Source organism: Gossypium arboreum, chromosome 12, assembly GCF_025698485.1.
Source record: "Gossypium arboreum isolate Shixiya-1 chromosome 12, ASM2569848v2, whole genome shotgun sequence".
Classification (NCBI taxonomy): Eukaryota; Viridiplantae; Streptophyta; class Magnoliopsida; order Malvales; family Malvaceae; genus Gossypium; species Gossypium arboreum.
The window spans coordinates 8,923,752-8,939,620 of NC_069081.1; the positions used below are offsets into that span (position 1 = coordinate 8,923,752).

General features: G+C 36.0%; 1 non-coding gene across 1 annotated transcript; it reads left to right on the forward strand.

Moving 5' to 3' along the window:
* The first annotated feature begins 8,006 nt into the window (after positions 1-8,006).
* On the forward strand, positions 8,007-8,113 carry LOC128286349 (small nucleolar RNA R71). The gene has a single exon (XR_008276892.1). It is a non-coding gene; the product is annotated as a small nucleolar RNA R71 (small nucleolar RNA).
* Positions 8,114-15,869: the final 7,756 nt, after the last annotated feature.

A 15,869-nucleotide genomic window follows, 5' to 3' on the forward strand; every position in this document is an offset into this window, starting at 1 on the left:
AGTGCAAGTTTGTTTTACACTTCTTTATACTATGACTCTACGACCTAGAACAAATACATTTCCCTAAGTTGATTTCCTCGAATCTTTACAGGTTTGGAAGTTTGAGTCTGTGTATCCAACAAGAGTGATGTCTCCCCAGAATAAACAAGCATATAATCCCTGGATCTTTTAAGATACCTTAATATATGCTTTACAGCTTGCCAATGCCTGAAACCTAGATTTGCCTAATATCAACTAACCATTCCTACTGCGAAACATATATTTGGACATGTGCAAAGCATCACATACATAAGGATTCCAATTGACGAAGCAAATGGAACCTTACTCATATGTTCACTTTCTTTTGTTGTCTTAAGACAATCATCTTAAGAAAGATGAAAACTTGATGCAATTGGATGAACGCCTGACTTTGTATCGGACATTGCAAAACGTTCCAGTACCTTATCGATGTATGAAGCTTGAGATAGTGTTATCGTTTTATTCTTTTGATTCCTAAGGATTTGAATTCCAAGAATATAACCAGCTTTACCCAAGTCTTTCATGCTAAACTATTGAGCTAACCACAGTTTAACCGATGACAATTCTCCTACATCGTTTTCGATAAGTAGATCATTGATACGTGATATTCGTGACAGGTTTCAAATATTTATAATGAATCATTCTTGAAACTAACTATTATCACGATGAAGGCAAGTGTACCTATTGAATAGTAGTATAGCTTTAACAAGACCGAATGGTTGAACCTAAAGGAACTAAAAGTACTAGTAATGATTGTCTTTTTATTATCTAGCCTAAGAATAATGGAGTTTGTTTTAACTAACTAATTAACTAAACTAAGAATTTATAGAAAATAGAATTGGGGAATTACTTTTGGAAAAAAGATTGAATTAAGACAATACCTAAGGAAGAATCCACCTAGACTTCACTTGTTATTTGACTCTGAATCGGACGATTTATTCATTTGACTTGATCCATAGAAATCCCTAAGTTATATTATTATCTCTCTCGAGACTAACAGCGTCTAACCCTAGATTGAATAATTGAAATCTCTTTCTAATTAACTCCCTAGGGTTGCATTAACTCAATCTATGGATCCCCTTATTAGGTTTCACGCTAATCTGGCAAAATCTTGTCACCCTATCTCTAGGCGCGCAATCAACTCCGCTTAATTGTGACAAATTTACTCTTAGACAGAGTCTATTCCTCCTCTGAATAAGAGCTTAACTTGAATCAATATCCTGGAATATTAAAACAAGAATTAAGAACACATAATTAAGAACAAGTCAAATATTTATCATACAATTCAGATAATAATAACAAACTCTGTCTTAAGTTTCATTCCCCATAGGTATTTAGGGGTTTTAGTTCATAACTAAAAAGGTAAACATCTCAGAAGAATAATGAATACAAAACATAAAGAAAAACCCAAAACTCCTAAAGGAAAATTGAGGGGAGATCTTCAGTCTTGATGATGAATCCAGCTTCTGAGATAGATCAATCGGCTTTCCTTGTGCAGTTCCCTGCTTCCTCCTCTGTGCCTCGATTTCCTCCTCCTTTAAGGTGTATTTATAGGCTTTGGAATGCCTAAGAACACTCAAAATTGACCTTTTCTGAATTGGACTCAACTTGGGCTCGATAGGGACACGCCCGTGTGTGATTACTTCAGGCCATGGTCAAGCCTGTTAAATAGGCACGGGCGTGTGGTCCACCCGTGTAAGTCGTGCTTTGATTCTACCAAATTGACATGGCCATGTGGTCTGCCCGTGTGAGGAAGTCTAGGCCGTGTTAATTTCGTACGTTGGCTCATTTTCTCCGTTTTTGACCCGTTTCTCGTTCTTTTCACTCTCCTATGCTCTCCTAAGTATAAAACATGAAATTAAGGCATTAGGAGCATCGAATTCACCAAATCTAAGGAAAAATCATCTATAAAATGTGCTAAGCACGGGATAGAAATATGTATAAATTACGGTTTATCAAATACCCCCACACTTAAGCATTTGCTTGTCTTCAAGCAAAATACTCAACTCATAATCAAAGTAAATTCTTCTCAACTTTTAATTTTCTATCGATAATATCTCAAAATAATTCATAAGTAATCACACATTGAGAATTCAACTGAAAGAACATCAAGGTTTCAAACATTCCAAGTTAAGCATTTTATCATGAAAACATAGGTATCTCCCCTTATCTAGGTGGTTACCCTCGATTCGAAATCTCACGGAGTTTAACATCCTCAGAGATTCACTCAAATCACTCGAAGTGTTTAAAGACAATGAAATTAGCACTCATCAGTCAATATGAAAAGTTATTATCATAGGCTTGCATGAAAATCAAATCTCCACCACTATAAATTGAGATGATACATCAATCAAAAGGTCTTTAGAGGGTTGTAACGAGGCTTGGTTAGGGGGTGTGGTCACAAGCTGAAAGAAAAGGTTAGAATCGAGATTGAATTGAAAAAAAAATTACTTAACTAGAAAAAGATTTAATCATCACTTGCGTACAACAGAGCTCCTTATTAGAATATGGAATTTAAATACTTAAGCTCAAAAACAAAAGATTACTACTAATATGTATACACTTTTTTTTAACAAGTCAAATAACATAGACTGACTATTAAGAACAAGATATAGCTGAGCAACTATTTCAATTCAAATATCGACAAAAATAGGGATCAAATTAATTTAGGGGATTTCAATAATAATGAGTTATGGGTTAATATTAAGGGTAAATCAATGAATGGGTTGTTAGGCTCAAGGGGGTTCACTAAGGTTTAATTGTGAAGGTAGGCTTTTCATGGCATGAGTGGGTTAATCCTAAGTGCCTCTATTATCTTGACATATCAAATCAAATGGTGTGGTCTTGACATGCATAATCAAGCAAGTTCTAGAGTAACAATTCAGTACTGACGCACTCATAATGAAAGTGAGCATGAAAAAAAATAATGGATGCTCTAAAGGCTCAAGATCTCACAAAAATTATGGCTTCTTGATGTTTAAACTTGTGGATTTCAATTCAGGATAATACCTAAACTTTGGGAAACAACCTACAATTTTAAATTCTTAAAAATCAACTTATCATGCTTAATTCTCTAATTTCTTAAAGTTTAAATAATCAATGCATGAATGCCTATGTTTAAATTTAAGATATATCAATATAAATCTTAAATCAATCAAAATTTATCCTAAACATGATATGAGAGCTTTTCAAGAGAACAAGACAATCATTCAGGGATTTTTCTGATAGTGAAATGAATACCCCCTCACATTTAAGATGTACAAAGATAGATATATAGAAAAGAATATAAAAATAAGATAGGAAGAGAAGTGAAACTTCTTGATGGATGAATGAATTTCCTTGAACTGGAGTTTTAGAGAATAATCGGCATGAGGGTGGAGGAGGATACTTCGGCGGTGGTAGAGGTTCATTGGTCCATAACTCCTACGCCAAAAGAATATTACATCTAGTGGTAGCTATGGTCGTGGTCGAGCAGGACATGGCAGTCATGGAGAACCTTTCCCGGTGGAGTTTTTAGTTCCTATATGATAGTGAGCTTAGAAGCTCTTTATAACTGTGACAGAGTCAAGAACTTTTTAGGAAATATAAGGAAACATAATTACTCGATATGGAATAGCCGAAAGTGAAAATTGATAAATAAAAATTATAAAACCTAATAAAAACAAGCTTAAAGAAAAATAAAAAGTAGTTCTAAAATAAAAGTCAAAACATAAAAATAAATAATAAATAAAAGTTTTTAAACATCTTCATCGCTAGATGGTTCGCAAGGTGGGAGTGGCGACGAGATGTGGAAGTGCTGACAAATCTGATGTAGAGTAGCATCAATATTATCGAAGCGCTGAAAACACTGTTTCTCGAATCTAGTAAGGCGCTCAGAGATGTCAGGGTATAAAGCCGCCGCATGAACTAGACGAGAAGGAGGTGGTGGCTGATACGGTGGGTCTTCGTGACATTGAGGGACATCATCAGTAATGTCCTCGGGGGCCTCCTCTTCGGTGGATTGGGCGAGGCGATACTGATGAGGGTGGGTTCTTCCGCGTTTCTCGATATCCTCATACTAAGCATGCTCGAGATGCCTTATGGGGACATCTGGCCAATAAGAGTAAGGAAGGATGATTGGGCTGCTGTGTTGAAGAGCCTGAAGTGTTGAGCCAACCGCGTCAGATAGGGCCCAATGGAGATGACCCTCTTCCTATGCCGCTCCGTCTGATGTTGAATGGTGAGGGCAATGAAGTAGGCAGGGTCGAAGAGTGCCCGTACGATATACACCATAGAAAGTAGGCGTCGTGAGTGTTAATAACGCCAGTGCTCTCTCGCCATCCTGTTAACGTGTGAGCTAAAGTGGCATGTATGTACCTCAGAGATGGAGGGAGAGCCGATGCCTTAGAGCAGCTAGGATTGTAGGAGGTAGAGCCAGGGGCGAGGGCGTTCCAGCACCATGAAGGAGAATGATGGATGTGGTGATTGAGAGTGTAAAGCTCATTCTCCTCCATGAACTCTTCCGTGTAAAGGCCCAGTGCAGTACCGAACTCTGGGACGCTCAACTGGCGGACTAGACCGCCAAGGCGAAATTGGATTGTTTTTGGGTCATCAAAGCGGGCCATCACGGTCTGAAGATGGAACGTTGAGCAGAGTTCCATCATAAGTTTAAGATATCTCAGCTAGACAATCTCAATGAAAATCCCCCAATGATCGGTGGTGAGGAGGGCCCGAATTGCATCCACGAGTTAGACTTGTTCTAGCGCCCCAGTCTATACACCGGCCCACTTCCAAGGGTCGAGCCTGTAAAATCTGGAAAAGTTCTTCTTAGGGCCCAATGGAGAACTGCAGGAAAGGGTGACGAATTTTCGCTGTAGGACTCGATGAAGATGATGCTCCCTTTCTTTTTTTTGAAGCAGGAACGATGGTTTTCTTTCCTCGTGAAGACGACATGGTATGCCTGCGAGCAAAACCATTATTTTGTCGTGATGAATGTTCAAGGTAAGATGAAAACAAATTCAAAAAGGCAAAAGTCATAAATTAAAACTAATAATCTCAGTCACAACTACTAGCAAACTTAATAAAAAACAATTAATTTTATGGTGTATCATTAGCATGATAATAGTATGAGTTTTATAAAAAAATGGCAAATAATTTTATGTAGCATTTTTTTTTATGGAAAATGTCAACCCAAAAGGTATGAGTATTTCTATTATCCTAACCATTAATATTCACTTTAAACTAGTCAAATGGAACAGATAGATTCATGCAATGAGTAAGAACTTCAACATGAAAAAGATGATAACTACTCTAGATACGAAATTTGAGTGATACAAAGATGAAAATAACATGAAAAATGTAGATTACTATGATAAATAACATTAGAAATCAGTAAAATAAAAGAGAAAAGAGTAAACAATCACTAGAAAGAGGAGAATGAGCGTCAAGAATGGGGTTGAAAGCGGCACACGGGCGTGGTAGGGAGGCCGTGTAGACTAGCAGCGGCTAGGGTTAGGGATTTTGGGTGAAGAAGATGATGAATGGTGAAAGGTATTTATAGATTTTAGGACACGCACTAGGGGACATGCCCGTGTTCCCCAATTTTTGCTCGTGTGATTTGTGAATTTTGAATTTAGGCGCGTCTGACAATTGGCCCACGCCCGTGTTCCTTGGGCGTGTGGGTGCACACAGCCGTGTTGCACGGTCGTGTCTGTCTTTGTTCGCTTCTCCCATGCCCGTGTATGAGTGTCCATGCCCGTGTTCTTTTGGCAGGTTCGCACACTGTTGTGTCGCACGGCCGTGGCAATTTATCGTAACCCATGCTAGGGAAAATCTATGCCCTGTTTCCACACAGTCCTAAGCACGCTCGTGTGCTTGGCTTTGTCTGTGTGGTAAACCTGTATTCAAGAGCTCTATTAGCAAGTTAGGTGTTGAACACTAAAATTTAAAGAAGTTAATACAGTTAATGCTCGGGTTGCCTCCCGAGAAGCACTTATTTATAGTCTAAGCTCGACTTACCTCTTTGGTGTGTGATCATGGTGGTTCGAGGAGTTTATACCCCTCATCCCTGTTATGAATCTCATCAAAATAAGGTTTTAGTCGGGTATTGTTTACCTTAAAAGTGCCAAACTTGGGATAACTTACCTCAACTCTACCGAATGGGAAAATGCTAAGTACCGTAAGAGAGATTTCTTCATTTGGTTTGGTAGTGACAATGTGAGGATCAGCGGCATCTAATAAAACTTTATTTCCAACCTTAAGTTGATTTGAAAAGGTATTGAGCTTATTCTGGCATAGTTTTGGTTTATCATGTGTTCTCAGTTTATGTGTCCGCCATTCATCTAGCTCATTGATTTGTAGCCTACGTTCTTCATGAATAGGTCATTTACTATTGCTTGAAAATGGCTCATGTACTTCATTCAAACTCATTTCCTGCAAAGTAGGTTGCACCATAATGTCAGTTTTAGTACAATGGTTTAGACAATCACCTTCAATTTTTGATGTGTTGCCGGAATTGCGAGCTTGAAGGGTGATTGTTTTGTCTCCCATGTGAAGTGTGAGCTCACCTGTGCCAACATCAATAATCGTTCTAGCAGTTCCTAAAAAGGGCCTTCCTAAAATCAGAGGAGTGTTGCTATTGTTCTCTATGTCTAGAACAACGAAGTTAACGAGAAATATAAATTTATCAATTTTAACTAGCACATCCTCAATAATACCCCTAGAAAATCTTATAGTTTTATCTGTTAATTGAATGCTCATCCTAGTCTATTTGGGTTTCCCAAGACCTAGTTGTTTAAACATTTTGTAAGGCATGACGTTAATACTAGCCCCTAAATCAGCTAATGCATTATTAACATTTAAACTACCAATTAAGCAAGGAATTGTAAAACTCACTGGATCTTTCCATTTGTTGGGTAGCTTATTCTGTAGAATAGCTAAGCAAACTGCGTTTAGCTTCACATGCGAAGCCTCGTCCAACTTCTGCTTATTTGCTAAAAGCTTCTTTAAAAATTTCATTGCGTTTGGCATCTGCAATAGAGCTTCAATAAACGGTAAGTTAATATGTAATTTTTTTAAGAGTTTAAGGAATTTACCAAATTGTTCATCTGAGCGTCTTTCCTTGTCGCATTAAGGTGTGGCACACGAGGTTTGTATTCTGTACTTACCGGTTTCTGCTCATTGTAGTCTACCTCACCTTTACCTTTGCTTATCTCAGTTTCTTGCCTTGGTTCTGGTTCAAGTGTGACTAACCCTTCCTCATTTTGACTAGTAATCGCGTTGAGTTGCTCCCTTGGGATAGATTCTGTGTTGCTTGGCAAGCTACCTTGTGGTCGTTCAGAAATCAACTTGGCAAGCTATCCAATCTGAGTTTCGAGCCCTTTGATCAATGCTTGTTGATTCTTAAGTGCTGTCTCGGTATTTTAAAAATGAGTTTCTGACACTGAGATGAATTTGGTTAGCATTTCCTCAAGGTTCGACTTTTTCTCCTATTGTTATGGTGGTTGGTGAAAGCCTGGAGGGGGTGGTGGTTTCTGATTTCCTTGGCCTCCCCATGAAAAATTTGGGTGATTTCTCCAACCTGCATTGTAAGTATTGCTATAAGAATTGTTTTGAGATCGAGGATTGTTACCCATGTAATTTAGCTACTCGTTGTCCATGTGCGGCCATAAGGTTGGTATTTTGAACTGCTTGATCCACCTCCACTTGCGTCGCACTGCATTACTGGGTGAACCTTTGAAGAACTAAGAAAACCATTAATTTTCTTATTCAAGAGTTCTACTTGATTAGAAAGCATGGTGACCGAATCGACGTTATAAACACTGGCTATTTTCATTGGCTTTATCCTCATGACTTGCCACTGATAGTTATTCAGTGACATCTCCTCTATAAACTCATAAGCATCTTCAAGTGTTTTATTATTGATGGTTCCGCCAGCAGCTGTGTCAACCATTTGTCAAATCGAAGAATTCAGACCATTATGAAAGGTTTGAACCTGTAGCCAGAGTAGTAACACATGGTGAGGGCATCTTCGTAAAAGGTCTTTGTATCTCTCCCATGCATTGTAGAGTGTTTCTAAATCCATCTGCACAAAAGAAGAGATATCATTACGTAATTTAGCCGTTTTAGTCGGCGAAAAATATTTTAGCAAAAACTTTTCGGTCATTTGTTCCCAAGTAGTAATTGACCCTCATGGTAACGAGTTCAACCACTGTTTAGCTTTGTTCCTTAATTAAAAGGGAAGCAACAAAAGATGTATGACATCATCAGAAATGCCATTGATTTTAAATGTATCGCATAATTCCAAAAAGTTTGCCAAGTGAGCATTGGGATCTTCGTCCTACAAACCATCAAACTGAACAAATTGCTGTATCATTTGAATCATGTTAGGTTTCAGTTCAAAAGTATTTGCAGCTACAGCAGGTCTAACTATGCTTGATTTAGTTCCTATTAAAGAAGGTTTAGCATAATCATACATAGTGCGCAGAGCAGGATTTTGATTAATAGCAATCGAAGGAGGTAGCGGATTTTCTTGGTTTTCATCCATCTCATTGGTGGTTGTTGAAGTATCTTCCTCTTGCTCTTCTGTGTAACGTAAGCTTCGCCTTATTTCTCTTTAGTTTCTACAAACTGTGCGATCGATCTCACTATCAAAAAGTAATGGTCCTGACGGGTTTCTTCTAGTCATAAACTATAAGAACCTGCTAGAAAAAGGGAAAAGAAGAATTAGTAATAAAAATTAGAAATTAATTTAAATTGCAGAAAAAATAAATGGCTAAAGTAATAAAAATAGAGTGTTCCTAATCTCTTAGTCACCCGGCAACGGAGCCAAAAACTTGATACGTGATATTCGTGGCAGGTTTTAAATATTTATAATGAATCGTTCTTGAAACTAACTATTATCACGATGAAGGTAAGTGTACCTATCAAATAGTAGTATAGGTTTAGCAAGATCGGATTGTTGAACCCAAAGGAACTAAAAATACTAGTAATGACTGTCTTTTTATTATCTAGCCTAAGAATAGTGGGGTTTGTTTTAACTAACTAATTGACTAAACTAAGAATTCACAGAAAATAGAATTGGGGAATTACTTTTGGAAAAACGATTGAATTAAGACAATACCTAAGGAAAAATCCACCTAGACTTCACTTGTTATTTGACTCTGAATCAGACGATTTATTCATTTGACTTGCTCCGTAGAAATCCCTAAGTTACAGTATTATCTCTCTCGAGACTAACAACGTCTAACTCTAGGTTGAATAATTGAAATCTTTTTCTAATTAACTCTTTAGGGTTGCATTAACTCGATCTATGGATCCCCTTATTAGGTTTCACCCTAATCTGGCAAAATCTTGTCACCCTATCTCTAGGCGTGCAATCAACTCTGCTTAATTATGACAAATTTACTCTTAGACAGAGTCTATTCCTCCTCTGAATAAGAGCTTAACTTGAATCAATATCCTGGAATATCAAAACAAGAATCAAGAACACATAATTAAGAACAAGTCAAATATTTATCATACAATTCAGATAATAAAACAAACTCTATCTTAGGTTTCATTCCCCTTAGGTATTTAGGGGTTTTAGTTCATAACTAAAAAGGTAAACATCTCAGAAGAATAATGAATACAAAACATAAAGAAAAACCCAAAACTCCTGAAGGGAAATTGATGGGAGATCTTCAGTCTTGATGATGAATCCAGCTTCTGAGATGGATCAATCGGCTTTCCTTGAGTAGTTCCCTACTTCCTCCTTGTGTTTCCATTTTCCTCCTGCTTTAGGGTGTATTTATAGGCTTTGGAATGCCTAAGAACCCTTAAAATTGGCCTTTTTCGAATTGGACTTAACTTGGGCTCGACAGGGACACGCCCGTGTACGATTACTTTAGGCCGTGGTCAAGCCTGTTAAATAGGCACGGGCGAGTGGTCCACCTGTGTGAGTCGTGCTTCGATTTTTCCAAATTGGCACGGCCTTGTGGTCTGCCCGTGTGAGGAAGGCCAGGCCGTCTTAATTTCGTACGTTGGTCCGTTTTCTCCGTTTTTGGCCCTTTCTCGTTCCTTTCACTCTCCTATTCTCTCCTAAGTATAAAACATGAAATTAAGGCATTAGAAGCATCGAATTCACCAAATCTAAGGAAAAATCATCCATAAAATGTTCTAAGCATGGGATAGAAATATGTATAAATTATGGTTTATCAATCATCGACATACAAAATAAGGAAGACCACATTATTGTCCTTTATACGCTTATAAACACAAGGTTCATTAGTGTTTTGTTCAAACCTAAAAGTCTTGATTGTTTGATCAAATCTTTTATTCCATGAGCAGGATGTCTGCTTAAGTCCATAAATGGATCTTAGCAGTTTGCAAACTTTCTGTCTTTTCCCTTTGACAACATAGCCAATGGGTTGAGCCATGTAAATAGTATCATTAAAATAGTCATTCAAGAATGTTGTCTTGACATCCATTTGCCAAATCTCATAATTGAGAGAAGCAAAAATTGATAAGAGTATGCGGATATACTTGAGCATGGCTACTGGAGAAAATGTCTCATCGTAATCGATGCCTTCTTTCAATCTATAGCCTTTGCCTACAAGTCTAGCTTTATGTGTTTCCACTTTTCTTTCCGTATTTCTTTTCTTCTTGAAGATCCACTTACACCCTATGGGTTTAATCCCAATCGGTAAGTCTACAAGTTCTCACACTGTATTGGATTTCATAGAATCCATCTTGGCATCCATGGCCTGTTTCTAGATCTTGGAATCAATGTCCTACATAATCTCTTCATAAGTGAGTGGAACATCATCCTCATGATTGGCTTTCATATTATAAATACTACCATCATAGATCAATAAGTCTAGTTTCTTAGAAGCTTTCTAACTACGACGGATTCCCCTATGATGTTGATCATTTGTAGGTCTTTCTACAACTTTCTCGAGAATTAAACTCAGTGATTGTTCTACCACTCTCGAAAGTTCCTCAAGTACCACTTTACTTCGAGGCTTAAAGTTATCCATGTAGTTTTCCTTGAGAAAAGTAGCATGAGTAGAAACTTTAATCGTATTATCTTTTAGATTTTAGAATAATCCTCTCTTTGTTCCTTTTGGATATCCTACAAATATGCACAATTCTGTCTATACATCCAACTTCTTTTCATCCTTATCCAGAATGTGTGCTGGACAACCCATATTCTAAAGTGATTTAAAGCGGTTTTCTTTCCATGCCACAATTCATAAGGTGTCTTACAAGAAGACTTGGTTGGCAAATCATTCAGAATATAGCAAGTCATTTATATCGCATATCCCCAGAAGGAAGTAAAAAGTTATGAATAGCTTGACATTGAACGAACCATGTCAAGCAAGGTTCTATATAAACAACATTATAATCCTATTGAAGGGGACTTCAACCTTAGACTATTTAACTTAACTTTTAGTTTTTAGTTTTCTTCGTAAATTAGGTTTTATTTTTCAGTTTTTCATTCAAGTTATTTTCATTGTTCTTTGCAAGGATTGTGGATCTTCAAAACTGTCAACAGATTTCAATTTTTACATTTCAAGTTGTAATCAAGATTTAATTTCTCTTTCTTAATTTGTTTGTTAATATTATTATAATGTTTACATTCAATTAAGAGTTTGCATTTATTTTGTCCATGGGTAACTGAATCTGTAGAAAGATTAACAAGTAGATGTAGGAATAGTTATTAACTGTTCTAGGGTTTTTTAGCGAATCGGTTGGTTTGGAAATGATAAACTTAAACCTTAGGCTTGACGACCCTAGGAAGTCTTTTAGGTAGATATGAACTCGAAATCAGTATAGTCTATCGTGAAAACCTTAACCCGCCCCGGTCTGACTTGTGAATAGAGAGATAAGTAGTGCTTGCTAAATTATTAGAATAGTAGAATGCCAAAAGGCCTTGCTAGGTTAATAACTAGTTGATTGAATAGAACTCTAAATTAGAGGTTAACTAAGAACACTGAAGCGAGTTAGTCTATCGTTTTTATTCTTGATAGATCTTCAATCTTCTAATTTTATTCTATTTATTCTTTCAATTATGATCTCTTGTAATATGGTTTTGATTCAGTACTTGTCATAACCCAAAAGTTGGGTTAGTAGAATTGGGTTAGAAAATCGAAAGTTAGTGAATTGAGAATAGTAATTAGATTAGATAATAAAATAAAATAAAATATTAAAATAATTAGAATTAAAGATTAAGGTTAACACTTCATTTGGTTCAATGTAATGGCAAAGCCATTACGAGACGGTTCCAGATTCTACAACAAAGTAGAGGTTTGGCTAATTGGAAAGCTTAAAATGGTGAATGGTGATTATAGCTTCATTCTAAAAATCGTTGAATAGCCATTCAGGGGAAAAGGTGCCGAATTGGTTATTCTAGCCTCTCCACCGAATGAACTCCTTTTCCCCTCCGAAAACAACCTTAATCTAGAATTTCTTAACTATTTCACTTTTTTTTTCTTTGGCCATCAGCAATCTCACGCTCAACCTGAAAGGAAGCAAATCAAATTGAAGGCCAAAGACTCACACTTTGTTTACCACTGCTAAGCGATTCCAACCCATCATTGGAATCTCTTGGTGCTTACCAAGGCTCTGCTTAATTTGATGGTAAGTTTTTTTTTTCTTTCTCTTGAATAGAAAAGTAAATTAATGGCTTATAGTTGTATTCATTCAAGGAGTTATCCGTTATCTACATGGTCCAAAAACAAACTTTCAGGTTTCATTTTCCTTTTCTAGATTGTCATCTTATTTTACTGAATATTTGTAATTGAAAAAGGTTGAATTTTTTTTCTAGGTTCAAAATAAAGAGCTTTTTCATTAGGTCATGTTTTTTCAATTTACAGAACTCCCTATGTTAAATGTTCACAAAAGTTGGGTGAACAATCACACAAAAGCTGGGTGAACAATCACTGAGCATTTCCAGAGTTTTTGAGAAGTGGGTCTAATATTGAACTTAATTTATCAAAATATGTTACTAAATTTTTTAGGGTGTAGGAAACCAGTGAAGAAGGCTAGAAATAACGAGCACCACTTATGGAAGAAAAGAGATTCAGCTGCCTTTGGACAAAAGGCACTCAATCTTGTTAAAATTGTAAGTTTAAATTGCTTATTTGTTCTATATTGGGTACAAGTTTTAGTTATTGTATAGATTTAGTATTTGAAGTTTAATTTTAATTTTTAATGATGTTTGTGTTGCATTTGTTTTGTGATTTTACTATTACACTATACCCACTGATTGAAATTTGTTTTTTACTAATGTTATTAGAGTTATTCTATTATTTACTGAGAACCCATTTTGTTGAAATTTTAGGAGCCATTTTATTTTTTCCTATAAATTAGGGCTATTGTTCCTTCTGTAACCATAGAAGACTTTTTCTACTCATCAATAACACCATTTGCAGCTTGAACCAAACTTGCTTTATCCTGGGCATCAATTTTGATTGCAGTCAATTTCTTTTCCCGGGACTAATTTATATACAATTTTAGTTGTAATGATTCTTAAGTTTGATTGACTATATGATTAATTTGGTATAGTGGATACAATATGCAAAGACAAAGTCAGATTGTATTGCCAAAACTTATGGAAGCTTTGCTCCCAGAGAAAAGAAGAAGAAGCAAAAAGAAAAATGTGATAACCTTGCGTTTTAGTTCTTTAAATTGATATATGCATAATGCATAGTCTTGAAAATTTTTCTTTATTCTTTTATCAAAGGTTGAAATTTACTTCTAGATTCTGGTCACAAGTTATGTGTTTACTGTTCTGTTTATTCTCAATCTTCAATTCAAAGTTTTATTTATTTTTCTGATGTGTGTGATAAGTTTTATATTTATGATTGATTGTACTTGAAAATTAACTATTATCACGATAAAGGCAAGCGTACCTATCGAAAGTAGTATAGCTTATAGCAAGACCGAAATGTCGAACCCACAGGAACTAAATGTACTAGTATTTACCTTCTTTTTATTATCTAGCCTAAAAATAAGGGGATTTGCTTTATCTAAACTAATTAACTAAACTAAGAATGCACAGGAAGTAGATTGGGGAAATACTTTTGGGAAAACCAATTGATTTGGACAATACCCAAGGGAAAATCCACCTAGACTTCACTTGTTATTTGACCCTAAATTAGACAATTTATTCCTTGACTTGATCCGTAGAAATCCCTAATTTATATTATTATCTCTCTCGAGACTAACAACGTCTAACCCTAGGTTGATTAATTGAAATCTCTTTCTAATTAAAACCCCTAGTGTTGCATTAACTCGATCTATGGATTCCCTTATTAGGTTTGACCCTAATCCGGCAGATTTATGTCACCCTATGTCTAAGGGTACAATCAACTCCACTTAATTATGCTAGATCTACTCTTAGATAGGGACTTTTGCTCATCTGAATAAGCACATCAATACTTGAATCAATATCCTGAAATATTAAAGCAAGAATTTGGAACACATAATTAAGAGCAAATCAAGTATTTATCATATAATTCAGAAAATAGTAACAAGATCCGTCTTAGGTTTCATCCCCCTTAAGTATTTAGGGAATTTAGTTCATATGTGTAAAAGAAAACATCTCAGAAGAATAATAATAACAAAATATAAAAAAAAACCCAAAAATCCCTAAAGGAAATTGAAGGGAGATCTTCAGTCTTAAAGGAGAATTCGGCTTCTAAGATGGATCAATCAGCTTTCTTCAAGTAATTCCTTGCCTCCCATTCCCTGTCTCTTCTAGCTGCCCTTCTAGGGTGTTTATATAGGCTTTAGAATGCTACCAAACCCTCAAAAGTGGCCTTTTCTGAATAGAACTAGACTTGGGCTAAACAGGGACACGGCCGTGTTACACGCTCGTGTGATGTGGCTTAGGCCGTGTTAGAGTCTGCTAAAAAGACACGGACGTGTGGTCTACCCGTGTAAGGAAGTCCAGGCCGTGTTGATTTCCCACTTTGACCTATTTTCTCCATTTTTGGCCCATTTCTCGCTCTTTTTACTCTCTTATGCTCACCTAAGTATAAAACATGAAATTAAGGGATTAGGAGCATCAAATTCCACAAATCTAATGATAATTCATCCAAAAATGTGCTAAACATGGGATAAAAATATGTATAAGTTACGACTTATCATGTTCTCAAAATGTTAAATAAATTCTTCTTTCAAGAAGATCTGTGTCTTGTGCTTTGAAGTGAGCATTTAGATTAGGGTCTTTGTAATTGTAGAATGGTAGGTTTGATTTGTAACAATGCTAAGACAGTGGAATTCTTTTTGACATATCATGTATGTTTTTTTTAGGGAAAACATGAACATATATGACTTGGTTATTACTAGTGTTAACGTGCTAGATATGGATGCCTTTAAGCTTCTTGAACTCGTGGGGCTTGAAATGGACCTACCTATAATCAGTAAGTATTAACCGTTATTTTCCATTTTATGGAACTAAATTATTCATACTTGATTTTCCTCTTTCCCTTCTTTTGTCTTTTGAATTATTTGTGGAATGAATGAAAGAAATTTTTGGGTTAAGTTTGATGGTTTTATAAACCCATAATTATTTTGGATCTAAATTTGATTAGTAGATTAGAAGTTTTTGAGAATGATTTACGATATTTTCTTATTCTTGATGAAATTCTAGTATTGTTAGCTCATGGCGATACAAAGCTTGTATAGAAGGGGATTCGCCGGAATAGGTTAAGAGGCATTACCAGACCTGTAACTCATTCAAAACGTTCATTTAACAAATTCCATCTCATTTCAGTAACCATCAATCATTCACATTCAAAATGTACTTAAATCAATCATACAAAGTCTTAATCATGCATTTGGGACTAAATTGATAACATATAAAAATTTCAGAAACTTAAAAAATT